Consider the following 25,000-nt stretch of genomic DNA (forward strand, 5'->3'; position numbering starts at 1 on the left):
CAACATCATCAAGAATAAGCGACTGCTAAAATAGTGATGAAGACTTGGTATGGTTTTACACAGCTACATGAGTTTTATAATTATTATTAATATATAAACATTGTGGATAATAGGTTTGGAATTATATTACAGCAATTTCGTAACTAAGTCCATCCCAACGTTCGATAAAATTAATATACTCATTAGTTTTTATTCGTATTAGGTAAAACGCGAATATTTTTTTAAGAAAAAGTTAATTATATATATATATATATATATACATATATATATATATATATATATATATATATATATATATATATATATATATATATATTGTGCCGGCAAACAGAAAGTATGCACTTGTATTTTTTTGCAAAAATTGCAAACTTAAGCTAGATTTAATGTAACTGTTAAAACAATCTATACCTCATTTTAATCACTTTTTATTCCTCTATAATTCCACCTGTTTATATTTTACTTTTAATTGAAATATTCTAGTGTTTACACCAATTTAACAAAATAACCTCAAATTGAGGAAGGAAAAAGAAAGTCCGCAACCACAAATTCGCTTAAAGCCAGCTTAAATTATCGCCCTTAAATCAGTTTCAAATATCCACAACATGCAAAAAAGCATCGCTTATCGTAATTGTTGTTGTTCCAGATTATACAACGTAACATTTAGTCCACATGCCACGTCTTTCTTTTAGTGATTGTCAGGAGCTCATTAATCTCCATCTTTCTTGTTTATCGACTCAAGAAATTTAACGCAGATTGAAATGTGATGAGAAAACCGCACGAAACACTGTGCAAATGCACCAAAACACCGGCAGTGTTCGTGATGCCCCTAAATCTCGTCATACTAGAGATACTTCTAACAGGGAAGAGAATGCTAGCAAGATCCGAAACCTAAGAAACAAATTTGAAACGGCTCCCCAAATCTAAGAACAGTGCAATCTTGTTAAAAAGTGATCTCTTTCTACGGTCAAGAACAGATTAAAGGAATTTAATTTGCGAGAATATGTTGCAAGATGCAAGCCAATGATTTCTGTAAAGAACAGTAAGCGCCGTCTGGACTTCGTCAGATGTAATAAAGATCGTGACGCTTCATATTGGCCAAACGTGCTTTTTAGCGACGAAGACAAGTTCAATAAGCTATGCAATGATGGTAGGTAGTACAGTCGTCGGATTAAAAAGAAGAATTGTATCCTGGGTGCTCAGTTTCAACGCTGCAAGTTGGTGGAGTTTCAGTGTTTGTGTCGAGCATTATTAGTACCAATGGCCCATGTCCTATAGTTCACTTGCAAGATCGAATTAATTCGACTAAGTACATTAATATATAAGCAGAGCATTTTGTACCCTACTTTGTTCGAAATTTGGATGATATTCCTATTTCCTTGCAGGATATGCTCTCATGCACACAGCTCGCAATGTCAAGAGGTTCCTGAAAGAGCATGGTATTCCGTGTTTGGATTGGCCTGCACAATCTCCGAACGTCAATCCTAGCGAAAATGCATGCTATTACATCAAACAACGGCTACGCAATAATAGAATTTCAAATTTGGAACAACTTTTTATAAAAATTATGGAAAGTGTAACGCTCTTTCCCCAGGAGTATTGCTGCAGTCTAATTCAAGGAATTCCCAAAGATTTCAGGCTGTCAAATTGCAGAAGGGCTATGCTACTAAACATTAACTAGTCCATTGTGTTCCTGTTGTATTGGTGTTTCATTAATGTCCTAAAGTTACATTCATATTACAATTTTCCATTGTACAGACTTTCTTTTTGAATCCTGTGGATATATAATGTTCTAAGGCATTACGTGCAGTGGGACATCTTTTTTTACCTAACCTCTTCAGCAGAAATCACATCCTTAGTGACACGCAATATGGTTTCTGTTCTGCTAGATCTACAGCAAATGTACTAACGTATAAGGCATAAATGCCTACTTCACAATATTTCAAGCTACAGTATAGCTGGGAATCTCTTCTCTGTTATAAATCATTTCCCTAGGCTCATAAGTATAGTGGATGATGGGCAGAAATCAGAAGCTCACAGTATAAATGCGGGAGTCCCTCGGGGGGTCCATTCTGGGCCTAACTCTCTTCCTGATCAAAATCAATTGATATTTATGCTGACGACACTACCATCTGTGTCAACACATTAAAGGTTATAAATGACCAAGTTCTCTCTAATTCTCTCTCCTCCGATCTTAAGCTCGTGGTACAATGGGTGATGAGGTAGCTGATTACTTTTGATGCATCTAAAACCAAGCTCCCATCTGTACATAAACCCTCTGATAGCCACCATCTTTCCAGCGACCTTGGCGTCAGACTCGATGTACGTGTTCCATTTCAGATCAGGATCAAATTACAAACCCAGAAGGTTGTCAAAACATGGGGCTTCTCCTAGACGAGAGCCATCCATTTCAATTGATGTAAGATGGGAATCAGAGCGTTGATGATGTAAATATAGGACTTTGGTTTTAGATGCATTAAAGGTAACCAGCCATGTCTTCCCCCACTGAAACATGCGCTCGAGATCAGAGGAGAGAGAATCAGAGAGTACTTTGTCATTTACAGCCTTTGATGTGTTGCCGTAGATTGTCGTGTCACCAGCATAGATGTCAACAAATGATTTAAGTATGTATTTAGGGAGATCCTTGATGTAGATCAGGAAGAGAGTTGGGCCCAGGATTGACCCTTGAGGGACTCCAGCATTAATACTGCAGGCCTCTGATTTTTGTCCATCGATCACTACTCTTATGAGCCTATCAGAGAGAAATGATTTAATGATTGAGAAAACATTTCCAATTATACCGTAGCTGGAAATATTGTGAAGTAGGGCCTTATGCCATACCTTGTCGAAGGCCTTTGATATGTCATGAGCAATTGACAATATTTCACGAAAAACACCCGTCTAGCTCAATCCACTGTCAAAAATTTTCCCCACATTTTATCTGTGCCTAAATAAAAACGTAGATTCCATGGACAAAGCTTCTTTCTTAGAACTGCACGCCTGTAGAACTCTGTGTCGCCTGCCTGCCTCCCACCTTACTACAACCTGGATGTCTTAAAGTCCAACGTAAACAAATTCCTAATGAACCGCCACCTCAAGTAAACACTTCAATAAATCTCCACACTAACGTACTGTAATTCCAATAATCCTTATCTCTGAGTGGCTTCCGGGCCTTGATAAGTGGTGATCTCCATGTAAAATAAAAGTGTTCTCGTCTCGAAGAATTTCTGATTTTTTGACAAGCTTCTGGGCTTGACCTTTACTCCTGGTCTGAAATTGAACACGCACATCAAAGCTCTTGACGATGCCCCTGGAAAAATGGTGGGATCTTTCTACCGCCACATTAGATATCTCGCTGCTAATTCTCTACCTATATAAAAGCCAAGTCCGTCCAAAGATGGAGTTTATTCGCCATATCTAGGCAGAGGCTGCTAGAAGCGGCTTATCCTGCCTTGACCGAGTACAAAAGAGACTTCGTAGCTTTGTCAGGGATGTCCTTTTCCCTTCCCTGCAACCTCTTTTCCACAGAAATGTTTTATCATTAATTCCATGATGAGTGCCCGTCTGAGCTCCAATCTCCGGTCCCCACGTACGCCAATTTTTCAGAAAAACAACAATTTAGGTTAAACTACTGTCAATAATGTTCACCACTCTTTTACTGTGCCTAAATCAAAAGGTAGATTCTATGAACAAACCTTATTTCTCACTATACGCCTGTGGAACTCTCTTCCGTTTACCTGTTTCCCAACTGACTACAACTATGTTTTATTTAAGTCCAACATAAACAATGTATGTATGAACCGCATCCTTAAGTAATCCAATCTACCAAATTTCTATCACTAGCGATTACTACGATATTATCCCATTGATTACTCAATAACACTTATCCTCAAGGGGACTCTGGGTCTTTATAAGTGGTGATTCAAAAAAGGTCAATCTTCAAACTAGATAACCGTGTATCGTATTTGCTTTATACATTCTTTTAGAAAAATGGAAGATTTCACCAGCATTATCGTATAAACTAGTTCATAGTAGTGGAAATAATGTAGGTTTCTGTAAACAAATGATTTATTTCATAGGCCCTTGCTTATGCTTCACACTCTTATGAAATATTCGAAAGAGCAAATAGGAATGAACGACATCAACTCCTATAGGTACAAAATTTAATTACTAGATCACTCTACACATCTAATATGTATTTGTCAAATTCAGGAGAATCGTATTTGTTTGCAAGACAGGAAGCACAATTTCACTTTAATAATACTGCGAGTTTCAGAATCCTGGCAAAGAAGTTTATTTACTAGCAAACCCCGTGGAAATTCCACGGTAGTTGAACATTTTTAAAACACAAAAAATAAAATAAAACAAATAATAAATTTTCAAAAACTTGTTATCAAATACTTTTTAAACATTCTGATTGGCAAAATGTAGAATTTTTTCAAGGAAAATTCAACACACAACAGACCTGAAATATTTTTAATAACTTTTATCGTCCGGGATAAGGTTTCAATTTTAATGTTCTACTAAATTTAACTACTTTACGAACAGAGCTCTCAGGTACCGGTGAATATTTCCGTCTCTAAAAGGAGTTATGGTAAATTTTTCCTTTCTTCTAACTCGATGTCAAATGTTACAAGACTATGCCGAAAATGAATAATAGTGTCCTAATAATGTTTTGTTTTGAAAATATTAAATTCAAACAAAAAAATTAATACAAAAGTTTATTTGTATGATTGGATAAAAAATGAAAACATGATTTTTGTTTTGGTTATTCCACCGGGTTTAACATAGCAAGAAAGTTTGTCTGTCCATAATGTAACACATTACTTTCCGTAAAATTTTGCAAATGATCTATTCATGGAATGACTATTTAAATATTTTACCAAATTCTTATAGTTGGGATTGTTTTTATACGAATATGTTAGAGCGAGAGGAGGGGGGATGAGAAAGTTCTTTTCCGAACCCTTTTTTTAGGGAAATAATCATCGATCACATAAAAGAGATGGTGACAAAGTAAGTATTGAATTTAGTAGAACGTTATAATTGAAAACTGATTCCGACGATAAAATCATAAAATTATTTAATTTTTTGTTTGTTTTAATCTTAAAATGAATTTAAGATTAAAACAAAAAATTTGAAATAATTTCATGACTTTTATTCGTAATCGATGAGATTTACGTCAGAAACATAAATTCTTAAATTTGGAGGTGGGAGTGCAATTTCCTAAACGTCCGCAGAATTTAATTATATGGAGTCGTAACTTAACAAAATTGTTACACGACGTAGATGTCATATTCGAAAAATTACACAAATTGGTCAAGTATATGTTATATTAAAAAATCAAGCTTTACGATGTAATGAGTCGTAGTTTTTTGTCGGCCATCATGAAATCTGATAAAATAAATTGGAGAGGGGGAAACAACTCAAATAAAAATGTCGATATAAAAATCAGCCTTATATTCAATCATAAATATATTGCCTCAGTCTAGAAGGATATCTCCTCCTCTGACAGAAGAGAGAAAATAAATGTAGTATCAGAGGAGGCACATTTCTTTGCTTCAGCCAAAATGTCCTAGCCTGTTTACGAAGAAATTCAAATGCATTCTGATGAAATAAATTATGTATTTTTTTTAAATTTATAGGCTATTTTTTAAAGTTTGTTTCAGTCGTATCGCATCTTTTTTATTTTAAATATTGTTAAATGATAAAAAATACATTTTGGGCGAATAAGGACCATGCTGAAATAATTACCTTATAAATCGGAACAATATTCTTATCAAAGAGAAACTTTATATTCGTGCAAAATAGATGGCCAGCCACAAAAGTTTATAAATATTTTGACGCCTTCTCTTAAACCTAAAAATCCACCAAAATTCAGAAAACCAAATAATCTAAATGAAATATTCAGTATTACTTAATTAACGACCGCGGAATAAAATATATAATTTTAAAAATCTTAATTGGAATTATTATTTTAGCTAAACAAAAATGTACCTTATTAATTAAGATATTTTGAGGTAAGTTACGGAGTTACTGTGAAAAAACGCACGAATTTATTTTTGCTTTTTCTTTATCAAAATAAAGCACCGTAGATGTAAACAATAACGAATTTTTGTACTTATGAACTGCGATGAAATTATAACGTTATTTTTTCCATTGTCATTCGTTCCATGGAAAGAAAGGAGGCTTCGTAGGATTTTTCTGTATATTTACCTTACAATTTAATAAGGAAAATTATCATGAAAAATGAATTTTACTCGAAAATACTATTTAAAACAAGCAATGTAACATAGACGCACAAGCAGCATAAATGCTGTCCTGTTTTAATATTTCAGTAACATTACAAAAAGTTTTTAATGTCCGTGATAATTTAACAATATAATTCGGAAAAATAATTCTATTCTTACATCTAACAATTTAATAAACAAAAGATATCGTTAAAATTAATTTAACTTGAAAATCATATCATAAATTAGCACACTGTGTATTTCTAAAAAGATGATACAACGTGCATTTAAAATGTACACAAAAGAATGCTTGTATAAACAGTTAAGTGTTTATGAATAAACGTTAATATTGCCCAATTTTAGTAAGATACAAGGAGATACATTTGAACAGAAATTTAAAACTGCAATTTAAAAATAAATTATTAATAAGCTAGATTTATTTTATTCAATCAAGATATAGATAGGGTTTCAATCCTCCAATCAGAATGCGTGTAGGCTTTATCATTCATATCGACACCAATTAATTAATGTTACAATACTCCAATTTCGTTTTAAGAGGTTGTTAATATAACGGTCGAAACGACAATCATATATACATACATGGATAGATGTTCCCCATACTTAAAGCTCATTTTTCGGAAAATTAATTAGAAAAGTTATTCTAACCATTCTCGTATTCACACCCCCACACACGTATATTATATATATATATATATATATATATATATATATATAGTAGGTTATGAATATATATATATTGCAATTTAAGCTACACAGAATATTCCCTGTTTCATCCTTGCGAGAATTCGTCATAGTTATGCGATAAGATGTTTATATAAATTCAAAGTATTGAATATTCGACTTAGCCATTTAGCTACTTAGTTGTAACCGCGCCCATTTTAATCAGCCAAGGATCGGGCACTACAGGGCAAGGATACAGCTAACCTCAAGTTTACCCTTTCCTTTTGTGGGTTTATGGGGGGGTTGATATCTTTTGTGAGAAGGAAACTGACTTACTTTAAACCTAGGTGTAATAAGATATAATGATTTGTGTGTTGGCTTATATTTCGGATATATATATATATATATATATATATATATATATATATATATATATATATATATATATATATATATATATATACATCTTATTGGAGGTAACTAAGTTTATTTAAGTATTGGTTAAGGATAACGATAAATGGTTACAATACACGCATGCATAAATGACTAAATATAATATATGGCTACATATAAAATGTTATGTGCGTATGTTTTTTAAGCCTCCCAACCAAATGAAAATATTCGAATGAATTACTATATTAACGCCCAGCTTTAGTAGAACATAGACTTAATCGTATTTACGGTGATGGCAACTAATAGGGTATTCATACGGTGGAACAGTGCTAGTCTATAAATGATCGGCTTATTTTGTTGACTGAGTCTGAATTTCCTGACCAGCGGTAATAATTCCTTAGCTAGACGGCTCTGGCGTGAACATAAATCACTCCTTGAGTTAGATAATAAAATGAGTCATATTTATTAAAAACTATAGAACGCAAATGTACATACACAAACACAGACACTCACACACACACACACACCCACACACACACATATATATATATATATATATGTGTGTGTGTGTGAGTGTCTGTGTGTGTGTTAGTGTATGTACATTGCATTCTATAGTTTTTAATAAATATGAATCATTTTATTATCTAACTCAAGGAATGATTTATGTTCACGCCAGAGCCGTCTAGCTAAGTAATTATTACCGCTGGTCTATATGCAGAGAGAGAGTGAGAGAGATAGACAGAAAGGAGCTACCAAAAGAGGGGAAAAAGCAGGATAGCGACATAAAGAAACTTGTGTGCATGTTTTTTTGTTTGTTTTTACAAGGTGGTCACCACTTATAAAGTCCGGAAGCACCTCAGAGATAAGGGCTATTGTAAGTATAGTATGTTAGTGTTGAGATGTAATAAAGTATCTACTTAAGGGGGCGGTTCATTGGGAATATGTTTACGTTGGACTTGAAGACATCCAGGTTGTAGTCATGTGGTAAGCAGACAGACGGAACAGAGTTCCACAGGCGTGCAGTTCTAAGAAATAAGCCCTTTTCATGCAATCTATGTTTTGATTTAGGCATAGATAAAGAGTGGGGAAAGTTTTTGGCAGTGGATTCAGCTAGCCGGGTCTTTTTCGTAAAAGCTTGGCGAGGGGGGGGACAGAGATTGGAGTTCAGGCGAGCACCTGCCATGGAAATAACGATAAAACAAGGATAGGCTTGCAATGTCACTTCTGTGGGAGATAGGTTGCAGGGAAGAGAAAAGAGCATCCCCTACTAAGCCACGAAGTCTATTTTGTACTCTGTCAAGGCATGATAGGTTGTTTGTCGCAGCTCCTGTCCAGATATGGCAGCAGTATTCAATCCTTGGACGTACTTGGCTTTTATATAGATAGAGAATTGCATTTAGTAGTGAGATATATTCTGGAGCGGTAGAAGGATCCCACCATCGTTCCAACGACCTTGGCAACAGACTCGATGTACGTTTTCCATTTCAGACCAGAAGTGAGGGTCAATCCCAGAAGCTTGTCAAAATATGGCGTCTCTCCTACACAAGAGCCATTCATTTCAATTGATGCCAGATGGGAATCAGAACGTTTTAGGTGCATTAAAGGTAACCAGCCACTTCTTCCCCCACTGAACCACACGCACGAGATCAGAGGAGAGAGAATCAGAGAGAGCTTTTCATTTACAGCCTTTGATGTGTTGCCGTAGATGGTCGTCTCATCAGCATAGATGTCAACGAATGATTTAAGTATGTGTTTAGGGAGATTATTGATGTAGATCAGGAAGAGAGTTGTGCCCACGGTGGACACTTGAGGGACCCCAGCATTAATACTGCAGGCCTCTGATTTTTGTCCATCAACCACTACTCTTATGAGCCTATCAGAGTGAAATGATTTAATGATAGAGAGAACATTTCCAGTTATACCGTAGCTGGAAATCTTGTGGAAGAGTCCTTTATGCCCTATCTTGTCGAGGGCCTTTGATATGTCAAGAGCAATTGCCCTAGAAAGGAAGCATTTGTCAAGAGATTCACTAATCCTTTGAGATATAACCGTTAGCACATCTGATGTCTATCTGTGCGTATCTTACCTATATAATGTGACTTCAGAAAATAAGAGATAGCATCTTCAACTAGATATTTAAAAATACGCTTGTGTTAGGTTATCAATCTCAACCGACACAGCATAAGTTCACATAATGTGCTATGGAAATAGATTTAATAATGAAATGTTTGATTATATGAATTAATTGTGGGTACAACACAAGCATACACCCTTATTTAGCTTTCTACGTCCCGTAGAATTCAAATAAGGAACGGTGTTTTCTTGTGCCAATACATTTCTTAACGCATAACAAAGAACCACGTGAGCCACAAAACATTAAACTAAACGTTACCAAATCTCAATAGACTGCTCTATACGGGCGGGTGATATGACAGGAAAGATAGGTTGAATATGGTATGTATTACTTGATCTTATATATTTCTCACGGACATATGGCTCAGGCCAAGTAGAAACTATAGCGACGCGTATAGACTACGCGGGCTTTTATCAATGATCACTTGTAAACCATCAATTGGTTGGAGAAAATTAGAAACAGGCTGGTAGTCAATAGATCGAAATTTAATTCAATGTATCGGTTTTGTACAAAACCATCGAAAAAAACTTGCGTATATGTAAATATGTAAAGAAAATTGAACGCAATATTTTAAGGACAAAATATACAAATTGAAAAAAGGCAAAAGAAAATCAATTTATAGAAAAAAGATATGCGAACGTATTGTTAAGTGAATGTTTGTATATACATGGTATCAGATGCGAACATCTTTTAAAACCGTCATGAAAGATTGAAACGTATATTTGAAACTGTTTATTACTCATCGTGGCAAAGAGATAATCGATTTTATGTTGCGCCTGATCTTGTCTCTCGTAATCTGAATCAATATCCCTTCGTTAATAAAACATTTCTACGAGGACCGTGCAATAAGTAATGCCCCTGCCCCATTTTAAGTTGTCTGATCTAGCTGAAAGATTTTATGTATAATGATTTATATCTCTACGGGTTATGTAGCAAATTACACCTCTGAACTAATTGTGGTTTCTGTTGGACAGGTGTTTGAACTGAGTCAGGTGTGAAATTGAGCCTGCTGAACGTCGAGCAGTGATTCGGTTTTTGTATTTTAAAGGACGCACACCACAGAAGATTTTTGATGAAATGAAAGAAGCTTATGGTGATAATGTCCCATCATATGACCTTGTAAAACGCTGACATCGTGAATTCAAATATGACCGTAATTCTGTGGAAACAGCTCGCACACATGGTCGTCCCCTTCTGCCATTTATGAGGCATCTGTCCGTCAAGGTGAGGTTGCCATTTTGGAAGATTGGCGCGTTACTATTCGCCAATTAGCCGAAGATGTCAAGATTAGTACAGGGTCTCTGGAAACTATCATTCATGACCATTTGAATATGCATAAGGTGTCTGTCAGATGTATTCCGAGGCTGCTCACACATTCCAGAAGCGAAAACGCGTCAAGGGCTCCAGAGAAAATTTGGAGATGTGCGAAGAAGATGAGTCAAAGTTTTCCAAAAGACTGATTACACAGTATGAAACCTGGGTTCACCACTATGATCCAGAAGCCAAAGCCCAGTCAATGCATTGGAAGCACTTGGAATCACCACCTCCAAAGAAGGCAAGGGTGCAGCCCTCCGCTAGCAAGGTCATGCTCAGAGTCTTCTGGAACCAGGACGGAGTAGTGATGACAGATTTCCTGGCAAAGGGTACCACAATTAAGGAGCCTATTACGTTTCATTTTTGAGGAAATTAAGGGAAGCTATCAAAATCAAGAGGCGAGGCAAGGTCCTACAGGACAACGCTCCGGTCATCAACTCGCATGTCGCCAGATCAGAAGCACGGGCGTGTGGTTATGAAATGACTCCCCATCCTCCCTACTCTCCTGATCTTGCACCCTCTGATTTTTACCTCTTCCTAGCTATGAAGATGTTTTTGAAAGGAAAGCGTTTCCTAGATGATGCAGCCTTGATTTTTGAAATCAGGTCGTGGTTGGAGAACCAATCTGGGGTGTTCTACAAAAACGGTCTCCAGAGCTGCATCAAACGCTAGGAGAAATGCATAACTCTGGGTGATTCCTATGTAGAGAAACACTCATAACTGTGTAAATTTTCCTTGCTCTATTACTATGGGAAGTGGGTCAAGGGCATTACTTATTGCACGCCCCTCGTAAGTTAAATTATCTAAAGAAATATATCGCCATAAAAATGCTACATACATTTATACATGGACAACCGCATGTATGTATACACCCGGGTATATATATATATATATATATATATATATATATATATATATATATATATATATATATATATCGAATTTGGAAGAACTTTGGACAAAAATTAAAGAAAAGTTTGATGCCCTTTCCCCGGAGTATTGCTGCAGTGTAATACAATGGATGCCCAAGAGATGGCATGCTGTCAAATTGCAGAAGTACTATTCTACTAAACATATAAACTAATTCATTGTGCCGCATTAATGGCCTAATGTTACTTTCTTTTTGCCTCCTCAATTTGACGTTATCTTTTACGTTTTCGATAGGATTGAGGTCAATCCAAACACGAAATATCATGCTCTTCCAAGAATCTCTCGCTATTGCCAGCTGTGTGAATGGGAACATTATCCTTCATAAAGATGGTATTGCCATCCAAATTCCGAACAAAGTACGGTAGAAACTTCTCAGTCAACATATTAATGTACTTGGTCGATTTAATTCGACCTTACAATCGAACTATAGGCCCTTGCCCATTGGTACTAATAATGACCCACAATAACACTGAACATCCACCACCTTGCAGCGTCGAAACTGAGAACCTAGAGTAAAAATCTTCGTCGTTTCTCCAACGGACGTACTGCCTACAAACACTGCCTAGCCTATTGAACTTTCTTTCGTCGATAAAAAGCACTTTTAACCAATATAGAGCGTCATGATATTGCATCTGACGAAGTCCAGACGGCGCTTTCTGTTCTTTACGGAAATCATTGGCTTGCGTCTGCCAATATGCCCCCGCAAATTAAATTCCTTTAATCTGTTCTTGACAGTAGAGAGATAATTTTTAACAAAATTGCACTATTGTTATATTTGGGGATCCGTTTCAAATTTGTTTCTTAGGCTACGGATCTTGATAGCATTGTCTTCCCTGTCAGAAGTATCTCTAATACGATAATATTAGAGGGCATCACGAACATTGCATGTGTGTTGGTGCATTTGCACATTTTTCGTAAAGTTTTCTCATCACATTTCAATCTGTGCCTGATTTCCTGATTGAATAAACCAGAAAGGTGGAGATTAATGAGCTCTTGACTATCACAAAGTGAAAGTCGTCGCATATGGACTAATGTTACGTTGTTTTACGTGGAACAACAATCACGATTAAAGATGCTTTGTTGCCTGTTGATGGATATTTTGAACTGATTTAGGAGCGATAATTCAAACTGGGTTTAGCGAATTTGTTGCTGCCGACTTTCTTTATGCCTCCTCAATTTGAAGTTATTTTTTAAAGTGACGTAAACACTAGAATATTTCAATTAAATGTTAAATATGAACAGGTAAAATTATAGAGGAATAAAAGGCGAATCAAATAAGGTGTATGTTGTTTAAACAGTTACATAAAATTTAGCTTACATTTTGGAAAAAAATGCAAGTGTGGACTTCCTTTTTGCCGATACTATACATGTGTAAAGTCTACAAAACGTGCACCTCTACTCATGCGCAAATATACATTAATAAGTAAAACGGCGTTAATGTATAAAGGTTTTAATATCCAGCCGTTCTTAGAGCAAACCGATTGAAAGCTAAATGTTTTGGTTTCGATTTTTGCTGCGAGAAATCGAGTAATATATATATATATATATATATATATATATATATATATATATATATATATATATTTAGTTTAACTTATCAAATCACTACTATATACTGGTTCGAATATAACGGTCAAAGAGAACTTGCTTTATAATAAACGTGAAAACTGCATTTTCTAATATTATATTCAAGCGCATTTTACGACTCAGTAACGTTGACGTCGTGCTATTATGCATGAATATATATATATATATATATATATATATATATATATATATATATTTATATCCAGACATATATATTAATACATGTATTCTCATTCGTATCTTTCCAACAACGATGTATTATTGATGATGTTATGCTTATGTTGTCCAAAAATTTATGCATGCGACATAACATGACTTAATAAACAAAATAAATTCCCTCTCTCATTTCTCTGTACCTTCTAAGTTTCATTATATTTTTCTGCCTTTAAAATTGCTAGGAGGTTTGCCCGGTTACTTGCAGTATACCAAATGAGATGCAGCGATATTATAAGTATATACATAATAGGCATTGCGTTGTTAGTACTAGTAGGACATTATATTGATAGTAATTTCAGGATACCAACTGCCTTACGGAAAAGCACGTCTTAGTAGCATTCGCATACGGATATTGCACAAATAGTGGTATCATTGCGTACAATTGTTTCAAATCGCTTCGTTTTATCTGTGCTTTATCAGTTACTTGTCGGCAACAACAGCTGCGTAAATATTTCCTGTTTTCGTTATACTAAACCTAATGGTTTGCTCTGAATTTGATAGACAAAAGCTAAAAGAAGCAAATTTACGAATATTGTACTGGAATTGAATAAAATGTTAAATGTGCATTCTAAATCAAATTACATTTTTATAAAGAATTGAAAGTTATTCTATATGATTTAGCTGGTAGGGCATCCGATAACTAATTGACATAATTTGCGGTATGATGGATCGTATTCATGTGCAGTATCTTGTTTTCGATTGAGACATAGTTTGTTTTTGCACAAGCGGATTTAAACATAGATTACGCCTGCGTGAAAAATAATACGACACTGGAAATTAAAACGCGCCCACGAAGGTTGGACCATAAATATAATCAAACCAGTTACAAAGTAAATCGCGCCAAAATAGAACGTAGTATCTTTTTTCTCATCTTTCTCTCCTTTTTCACTTTCTTTCTCCCTGGATATGTATTCACCCACAGAAAAAATCAGGCGCTCTATCCCAGACTTCTATTGTAACTAGACAAGCTTTGTAACGTTAAATTCGAAATATCATGTCTACCAATTTTCTTATGATGCTCTCACAATCTCTCAGGTTGTATGTGAGCGTACACTATTTCATTTTGCAATAAATATCTATCCGCATTCACGCACAAAAAGAGCATACAGTGTGTTTAGATGAGATCGTTCTCTCTTATGGTCAATATAAGTAAAATATCAGTGTGTATGATCGTATTTGTCATATCACTCGATAACAATACAAGAGCTGTTGTGTGATTCATTTCATCCATTTCGTTGTTGATCTCTGTCATATTATTTTTATTTAAAATATTGTATTGCATTACCAAACATAAGAGAGAAACAATTTGGACCTGTATCCAAAGAAGATATAAAGGGGCCAGAATATTATGCCGCATATGTATATAAGATATAAAACGGTCTAGAATATTATGGCACTCATGTCATATTCTGAGCCGCATTGATATTGCTTGATGTCATTTTTCGTAGTTCCATAGCTAGTGTGTTATAGGAAATCCAAACATATTTAATCTGTAAACATACTATAAGTATAGTTTTAAGCCTCTATGCAGACATTAATGTTCAATATCAGACACTTGTTTAATGCATACAAAGCGAAATATTAGTAATTCTTTCAATGGCTTACAATTAGGAAAATATGTTTACCTGTCATATTTCCTATGTCTATCCAATATTATAACATTGTTTGCACATTTAGAACTTAATCTTAATGTAAAACACAGATTCTCTAGACATTTTGTATATTTGTAGTTTTCCGCATTTAATCACCCATGAGAAAACCATATGTTCAGGAATTTATTTAAAAGTTCATTTCATTTTCCTTCTGATAATTTGTATTTTATTTTTGGAATCTGGTTTCATCCGGATTGGATTTGCACAGCATTTATACAACACATTAGAGTGACGAATGACATCTTGCTTTAAACGGATGTAAATAGTCAGAAATAATGAAACGTCAGGGGAATTGCGTAAAAATTATCAAATCTAATGTTTGGCAGAATCCATGTAAGTGTTTCATAAATACATTATCTCATTTCCCTGTCAAGGAATCTGGACATGATAGGCTGTTGTGCTCACAACATCAGAAATGGAATTGAATAAAGTAAGAAAATGCAAAATTAAAAGAAGAGAAGACAGGGAAGACTCAGAGTAATGAAGTTAAAAAAAAATGTTGAAAATAAAGGAAAAACAGACGTGTTACATGCGAGCAATAAAAGAGAGGCATTTTTAAGTATAAGAAAATGGGGTAATATCGATAAAAAAGAAAACCGTAACGAAAGAAAGAAATATGTTTGGAAAAACAGAAATATAGACGAGTCATAAAAGTTAATAAACAAAATATAGAAAGAAACTAATTATAAGTAGTGAGAAAGGGTTATGCGAGCACAATGACTGATAGAAAATACAAGGGTGTGAAAAACTCATAACATTGAAACTAAGAAAAATATAAATAGAATTAAAAGCATCGCAGAAAGATTGGATGAAACAAGATCAAGGCAGTGAACGTCAACACGAAAGGAAAAAAGACGGAAAATAGATAAATAATTTAGGAAAAATGTGAGTATGGTATCTATTAAAATAAAGAGGAAAACCGCAAAGGTAAAGATTAAATAGAGAAATACAAAACGGAGTAAAATGTGGTTATATCAGCAACATAAATGAACGGTAGACTAAATAAAACAGGCAGAAAAAATAAGACAGCACGTACAAAAATGAAGAATATAGAGAAGAAAATGAATTGGAATAAGTAATAATGAAAAGTACAGTCAGAAAAATATTCAGTTATTAAAATGAAAATAAAACAAATGTATGGAATTTTTTAGTTAGTTGTTTGGTTTCGCTATTACACTATATTAAGCCGCCGTAGATTATAATATATACGATGGGGTTTATTAGGGATGCACCCTTTAAAACAAATAACCTGCAAATTATATGATGCGACTCCTAAATAATCATAGATAACGACCACACAGACTTAGAGTCGATATTGGCGTAGTAGGAATGATTCAGAATTACCTTAAATTTAAGAATCGAGGTGTAACATAAAATGTAAGTTGATATACCGCATACTATGCTTGTTTGAGTAGTTAATAATGTTTGATAAATTGGTAGTCGGACATTTAACAAATAGTGATAAAATTGGGAAAATAAAAATTAAAAAGTAATTGAGTAGACTAGCTGTAATCAACTGCGCAACCGATATCCGAGGATATTTAAGAATTATAGAAGCATGAAATCAATTCAAAACAAGAGACGAGATAAAACACTGTTCTTTTTAATAAAAAGTACAGGTGAACACTATTTTTTAAAGAAGAATCTTATCCTAAAAGGTACATAACATGCGAAATGAACATATATTATATTTACACATTCACACAGCAGTTAATGCCTGGAGGAAAATGTAACAAATTAAATATACTGCAATAAACTAAACTAAAAAAAGAATATGTAAAAAGTAGAGAGAGTAACCCGATCACCAATAAATAGAGTTCAACAACTGATAAGTGTATAACATTTCATAAAAAAACATATAACACAAAGTAAACTGTCTCGCAAAAATAGAAGAAATAATACCGAAAAGATTAACCCGTGATGAGGGAACACAATATGTTCAATATTGTATGAAAACAAAAGAAAATATAATAAGCTCTAATCCTCATCCCCAAAATAACCGACATATATAATGTAAAGGTACATGCTATAAGATTGCGCCGTTCCCCCAAGACGAAGAATATAATACGTACGAACACAACGCGAAACCTTAATAATAAAGAAGCAATTACTGTGAGAACTGTTTACTGGAACAGAAGCGTTGTTATTCTAAACCTGAAGTCCTACCTAACTAATATTCCTGGTATACCAAGTACAAAAAAGATCCAGAAAATTGCACTTAAAGGAACAGCGAGGATACTAAAAAGAGCTCTCGGTTGGTTTTAATAAAAAGCAAAGCAATGTTGGCAGATGGCCTGGCTGCCCCATACTCAGCATTACAATCTTCAAAGCAAGAATTTTTTTAAAAATCTCGCTTAAAATATACAATTAAACTTTGAACGAAATTTTATATTCGGCATGGATAAAAAGTAGCATCTTTTTCAAAATCCTGGTTGCATCAGATGTTTTAGTATCGATCGAAGAAAATATAGTACTGCAAATACAAATGTGTCTGTTTGTAGATTACGAGAAACACGGTATTGCAGGTAGGTAAGTTTATCGCAGAATTGAAAAGTACTAATCGATTTAAAGTTAATATATTTGGGAAAAGTAGAAAAATTATTACATATTCATTTATGTATCCACACAAATATATATATATATATATATATATATATATATATATATATATATGTTTACTGTTTTTTGGGGAAAGAATTCCAACTAAGTGCTCGATTGCAAAGAAAATCTTTTTCGATATAAGGGCCTAATATGTATTTATTTAAATTTATTTAATTGTACAGAAGTTCAGAAAAAACATTGGTACCGTCGGTTTCAAGCTCAACATAAAGGGGGGCAGTTAATGGTAAAACGTAAATTATGTTAGGCTCTCGTAAGCCATGTTGTTTCTGTCTGAGGAAAATTTTTTCAGGCCCGCATTTATATATATATATATATATATATATATATATATATATATATATATATATATATATATATATATGCATTAGGGGAATGAAGTGTGTAGTAACTTTCTTTCATATTAAACTAACCTTGGTGTCTGGCGTCGCCCGGGCCTTTGGAGATTTGTTGAGCCAAAAAAAAAAAGTGGCAGTAGGCAGGCAGGCTTGAACCAATACCACAAAGGATGAAAAGAACGTGAAAAAAAATAAACATGACGCCTTTGCTGTTGTGCCCATCGCCAAACCTAAAATGACGAATGTTTAAATTAAGGCTAGTCAATCGAAACGAGGGAATGACTTTCGAAAATATCCTTGATAAAAGCGACTCGTCCCTTAAGAAATGTGCTCAGTTTAGGATAAAGCAATTAATGTTTTTAGATAATCTTTCAATATTTGTCGTCCGAAGAACCGTGCTTCAAAACGATACCAATCTCGTGAAAAGCCGTCGCCTTTGTCGAAAAATAGGCATACGTACATACATACAAATATATATTTAAACAGACAGGTGAGATTTATATTATAGATGGTGCTAGAAAATCGTACCGAGAATACGGAAGTAAAAATATATTGTATGTATGCATTATATTCTTGTGCAGTGAAAGGCAAATACAAACATCGAGAAGAAGCAAATGAACTCGTAGCATTGTCTCGTTTTTATGCCGTTTTATTTGAATTCATATATTTTTTCGGATAATTTTGCGTCGATGATAATGACACCAGCGAATGACAGGAAGTTTGCTTCGGCGGGATTTGTTGGCAGTAGCTGTGAGGAATGGAGTGATGTTGGGGAAAAGCGACTGATTCACAAAGATTTTAACGCCTCTAAAGAATAAAAAAAAATAATTTTAAAACATCTAATAATATGTTTTTTTTTTGTCAGAAATCAAATAAAACGAAAATAAAATAGGACTATTATTTCTTTTTACATCACAACTCTCGAAGAAGAGTAAAATGACACATCTTCCGATTTAAGTAAAAAATATTTTGAAAAAATTAGATTTAAGATTTTCATCAGTTTTATTTTTATTTAGAAAGTTTAATGTTTTCTTCGTGTTTAGTTTTTAATAAGTTAAAATATGTTGATATGTGATACATCATTTTTATTTGACGTGTCTTTTTTAAACTTTATTATGTGTTGACAATCTCTGAGGTCTGTGGATCCTGATATAAGATTCAACAGATACACTAAATCCGTTGTAAAGTTTGCTGGAAAAATAGTGGGATTGTTCTACCGTTCCCGTAGATATATCACAGTTGATATAATAATCTACCTGTACAAGAGTTAAGTACGTTGAAGGATAAAGCATTGTTGCCACATTTGGGCAGGAGCTGCAAAAAGCAGCTCATGCGACCTTTAAAGAGTTAAAAATAGAATTCGTAGCCTAGTGGGGGATGCTGTGTTTTCTCCCCTGCAACATTTTTTCAACAGAATAGACGTTACGAACCTGTCTCTGCTTTATCGTAATTTTCATGGCAAGTACGCGTCTAAGCTGCAATCTATGGTCTCCTTGTCCTGACTTTCACGCAAAAACACTCGTCTTCTGCAATCACCAGTCATAATTCCCCTCGCACTTTATCTGTGCCGAAATCTAAACGTAGATTCCATGAATAGAACTTCTTTAAACTGCACGCCTGTAGAGCAGAACAGAGCAGAGTTCCGTTTTCCGGTTTCCAATTAACTACAATATGGTTGTCTTCAAATCCAACGCGGACAACTTCTTGATAAACCATCCCCTTAAGTAATCTAATTTACGAAATTTCCACTAACATTACTACAGCATGCTCCTTTTGACCACTTAATCTTATCCTAAAGTGACAAAGCCTTGATAAGTGATGCTTCTTTTGCAAAAAAAAAAAAAAAAAAAAAAGAAAGAACCAAACACCACTATTGAAACTGTTCCTGGTTATTTTAAAAGTATTACATATATTTTATGTTTCCTGCCCGTTAAGAGTGCAAAATTTTTATTGAGATGAATAAATCAACTGTCATTATTCAATTTGATATGGAGTAAGTGTTATACTGTAGCGAAGTTTTACATATATAAATATGTTGGGTTGTGGAGTACCTAAACCACGAGCATGCTGAATAGCCAGAGTTTATATAGATACATACTCTTTGAAGTTTTTAACCGATGAAACTATATTTAAAAAAATTCTTTAATTTATATATTTGTTATCATTTGTAAGGAAACTATTTATTTAGTAAATCATTTAATCACCTCCAATCATGCATCAACTTGCTCTCTCGAATTCATTATAGAACTTAATTGAAGGGATCTTCAGTTGTTTAGCATCTAACACCGTTTCAATGAGTATATATATTTTGGATATCATTGCAATTCTCCGAGGGGTTTGGCGTATTATATATTATGGCACCAAAAAGTGTTGTTCGGTCATATTCGTCTCAAGACTTTCTATCGGTCCAACGTCAGGAGCGAGTATTGTTGTTGGCGGTTTCTTTTTCGTTCTCTCTTAGGCTTGGTGTATGTATATTTATTTTTAAATTGGTTGTAAGGGTGGATGCAGAGTAGGTAAGGGCTAGTTATTTTTAATTTCGATTTTCTTATTTTATATTTTATTTATTTAGTTTCTTGTTAGTTATTGAATGAAGTAAATATATTTGGCACTGTATAAAATGATATCCAGTTAATAAAGGGATTTAGTTTGTTATTCTATTGCTTCTAGTAATTTTATTCGTCGAGTGCAGTTGTTAAGGTATCGAATTGTAGTATTGCCCGTTAAGATATTTCTAATGCGGAACGACAGTAGGGTTTTATCATGGGATTTTAGGTGTTGTTTTATGGCGCTATTTTCAGCAAAACGATAGGTTAGTCGCCAGGAGAGTGTTGCTCAGGTGTGGCCTATGTATGCATTGTTGTAGTTTTTAGAGTAGTTTCGGAGACATTCTTGGGGGGGTGCGAATACATTCATACACTACATTATTTTGGTTTGGTGTGGTGTTTATATTATAACTGTTTTTAATGATTAAATTGGAGATTTCGAATTTGGTATAATATATTATTAGTTTAATCTTTTTGTACTGGTAAGTGGAGCAGGTGTATCTTTTAAGTAGGTTTGTTATTATTTTTTCGTTTCCTTTGTAGGTAGTGGGTAGTTTCTTTTTACAATGTACTTTGATTTTATCGTTTTTGTTTGAGTTAGGCTTGATGTTTTTATTTTGTAGAATGATTTATGAGAGCGTTTACTGTTTATCGAATATTTTATTGGGAAATTGTTATTTATTACGGTTTATTTTATGTCTCTTATTTCTTTGTGAAATATATGGCGGGTTGATGCTATATTGTATGAGCTGTGGATCATTTTTATAAGGGCGCTTTTATATTTTTCTGGTCATTCACTGTTTTAATTTAGGAGTATTCCATTATGATTGATAGGTTTTTGGAATGTAAAGATTACGTATTTGTATGGTTGCTTGGATGTACTAATACGTCGAGAAATGATATTTTGGTATTTATGTTTAGATCGTGCGTAAATTTGAGGACGGAGTGTTTCTAGGTTCTGTTGGATTTTTTTCTTAATGTCGAGAACGTATCAGGTTGCGATGATTATGTCGTTGACGTATCTGGCATAGACCGTGGATTTATTTTGGGGGCTTGAGAAGATGTTGTTTTCGAGGTCAGTCATGTAGTATTCTGTGTATATAGGGCCTAGACGTTTTCCTATTGAGATACCATCCATTTGCATGTATGTTTTCTCATTAGGGTCATCGAATTGAACTTTTGTGGTGCTTTTTAGAAGTAATACGCCGTGTTATAGCTTGAGGGGGTGTCGTGTTGTGGTTGAATATCTAAAAAATCGGGAAAAAGAGTGACTCAGTCGTGTTCAAGCAGCCGTGCTTGGATAACGATTTGCTAATAAAATATACATATATATATATATATATATATATATATATATATATATATATGTATATACATTTATTTATATATATATACATTTATATATATATATATATGCGCAGGTATATATATATATATATATACATATGTGTATGTATACACATACATATATATAGGTGTGTATCCGTACACACCTGTATATATGTATATATGCATACACATGTATATGTGTATGTATGCATACACATGTATATATATGTATGCAAACACATGTATATATGTATGCAAACACATGTATATATGTATGCAAACACATGTATATATGTATGCAAACATATATATATATATGTATGCAGACATATATATATATATGTATGCAAACACACACACACACACACACACACATATATATATATATATATATATATATATATATATATATATATATATATATATATATATATACGTGATTTAAGACACGGATTAAAATCCGATAAAATCCATGATATATATTACTAGAGGTAACACTTTCAGGGTGATCCTAGCCAAAAAAGAAAATCTCAATATTTAAGAATAGAACATTATATAAATGTAGTTGTTCAATTTAAATTCTGAAATCAAAATATCAACTGATATATTCGAGTTAAGAATTTATTATTTGACAAAAGGAATATATAGAAGGTGTCTATTAATTTCCCTTATCTATGGAATTTTTATAATGGCTCATATAATCAGAGGGAATGAAATGCGGTTAGCAAAATGTTCAGCTGTGACAAGACACTCATATTGCTTTTCAGCACGAATATTGAAAATAGATTTTTGTGGTGAATTATTGTTATATGAAAATAATTATTGGAAGAGGGAATTTCATACAACCTGGGCAGTCTATTATCGGAAGGCGGATAATGTTCTCGGGGGTAATTTCCAAGTAGGCAGAATATTGGTCCAGGGGAGAAGGCAGTAATCCCATATAACAAAATGCGTATGGGCTCCTAATTAATGTACCGTATATAAAGAAAAGGCCAGTGTAATTAAGGTCATTAGTTGAAGGTAAATAAACAAGAATAGGTGATTCCCCAATGGTTCAAGTTGAAATCAAGACGTCAGGAATTGGAGTTAAAAAATTTGAAGACAGCCAAAATGATGCTTCCATTGTGACTGGATGAAAAATGAAACGTGATGAGTAAAAAAGGGGAAAAACAAGACCGTAGAGATGAAAGCAAGTCACCCGCTTCCATGGCAATGTGCGCCAGAAGAATGAAAACGCCACAGACAATAAGTTTTTAACTTCTGATGTTGATGTGTGTGTTACCTAATCCTAAGAGTAATTAGACGAAATTTGAAGGTGTTTTGTAACCAAAAATTAAACTACTACTACTATTACTACTAGCAAGCGGACATTCGCCGGTAGTTGAATGGAAAATAATAAGACAAGGTACCACGTGTAGGGGCCTAGACGACCTATGTAGATTATGCCTTCATGAAAAATTTGCAATCCTCTACTGTAAAGAACCCCAACATCTATTAAATTGTAGAAGGGAAATAGCAAACAACTGTGTTCACAAGATAAAATTTACTCTAGGATAGCAATACAAAATAGTTTCAAAATTAACAAAACAATAGTAAATAAACAAATAAATAAATTAAATAAACACGAATATACATAAACGAGCACACATATATGTATGTATATATATATGTATATATATGCGTATATATATGTGTACACACATATATATATATTTATATATAAACTAACATATAAACAGTAACCTAGATTAAAAAAGATCAATAACCTAAATATTCAGGCTAAATAGAGAACACACAAAGGGACAAGTCAACCAGAGGTCAAATAAGCCTTTGGCTTATAAATGCATTCTCATTGGCTGATAGGAAGGGCGCGGCAAATATTAGTAAGCTGATTGGCTAACTAAAATTTCAATAGAAGAGTAGCATATAAAAACGACAAACAACCACAGAATTCGCGCATAAGCCTGAAGAATCCTAAAGTGGATGAAGCGCAGAATATTCAGCGTAGCTTAATCGCCATATACATTTTATAATTTACTAACTAGCTACGTATTGAGCACTTTTGAAGTAAATACTTGCTTAAAAGCTTACGCATAAATCTATACTTCCGTATATTAATTTTATGTGAGTAAATTAAGTAGTTTATATATATATATATATATATATATATATATATATATATATATATATGGTGTAACATTTAGTAGATGGCGTAATATGTATTTTATACATATGCAATATTTCTAACATGAAACGATGACCTGGACGTATGGAATCAGATGTAGACACAATTGTTCTTTGCAACAATTGTTGATAAACACAGCACATACCTGTTTATACATAAAACATTTATTCTATCGATTCTGACCGGGATCAGCAAAGATTACAACGTCTTTAGATCTTGACTGTCTTGGAAGATGCCACCGCCCGCCTAAGGAAAAGACTAACCCTCCCATTATTAGTTCGCGCTCCCCGGCTTTCAGCTAATGGCGCACTTGAATTTACTCAAATCTACGTATCATCACGTGTGTAAGACCCCAACGGTGACGCAAACCTAAATCTTGTTTTAAAAGCTTGTTAAAGGTGCCGCAGTTTATGCACTCTTGTAATGAAGCATTAGTAATAGTTGGCGTGCCTTAGGAAACTTTGTAGTTACGTAGGGTTGGGAGGAGTGGCTGCAAGTTTCCTATCGTTGTGCCCCTTTCTTCGTGTAGACGTTTGCCATTATTGTGAATTATTTGCATCAAATATTTTATTTTCTACAGAAAGAATTCCTATTTGTTTTTCTTGGTTTACAATCGCAAATCTTGCATTCGTCTAAATACTTCGTAAATTAAAACTCTGTGCCGTTCCTTGTTACCGCTGGATATAATAATATCGTCCAAATATGCGATAGCAAATATTTAATATCTACAAAGATCTCGATGGGTATTTACGCAGAGTAATTTAGCTAAGCCATGGCCGCCTTGCATCGTGCCCATAACTTATTGAAAATATCAGGCGCGACGTTTACTCCAAACGCAATCTTTTATATATG

General features: G+C 33.9%; 1 protein-coding gene across 2 annotated transcripts in view; it reads right to left on the bottom strand.

Annotated features, from left to right (window-relative positions):
• The window catches only part of LOC145246763 (matrix metalloproteinase-14-like), an 819,041-nt gene that overhangs the window by 213,204 nt on the left and 580,837 nt on the right, over positions 1-25,000 (bottom strand). The gene's annotated exons all lie outside the window — the stretch shown is intronic.

The sequence above is a fragment of the Euprymna scolopes genome, chromosome 24 (assembly GCF_053919585.1).
Source record: "Euprymna scolopes isolate OS-2025 chromosome 24, ASM5391958v1, whole genome shotgun sequence".
NCBI lineage: Eukaryota > Metazoa > Mollusca > Cephalopoda > Sepiida > Sepiolidae > Euprymna > Euprymna scolopes.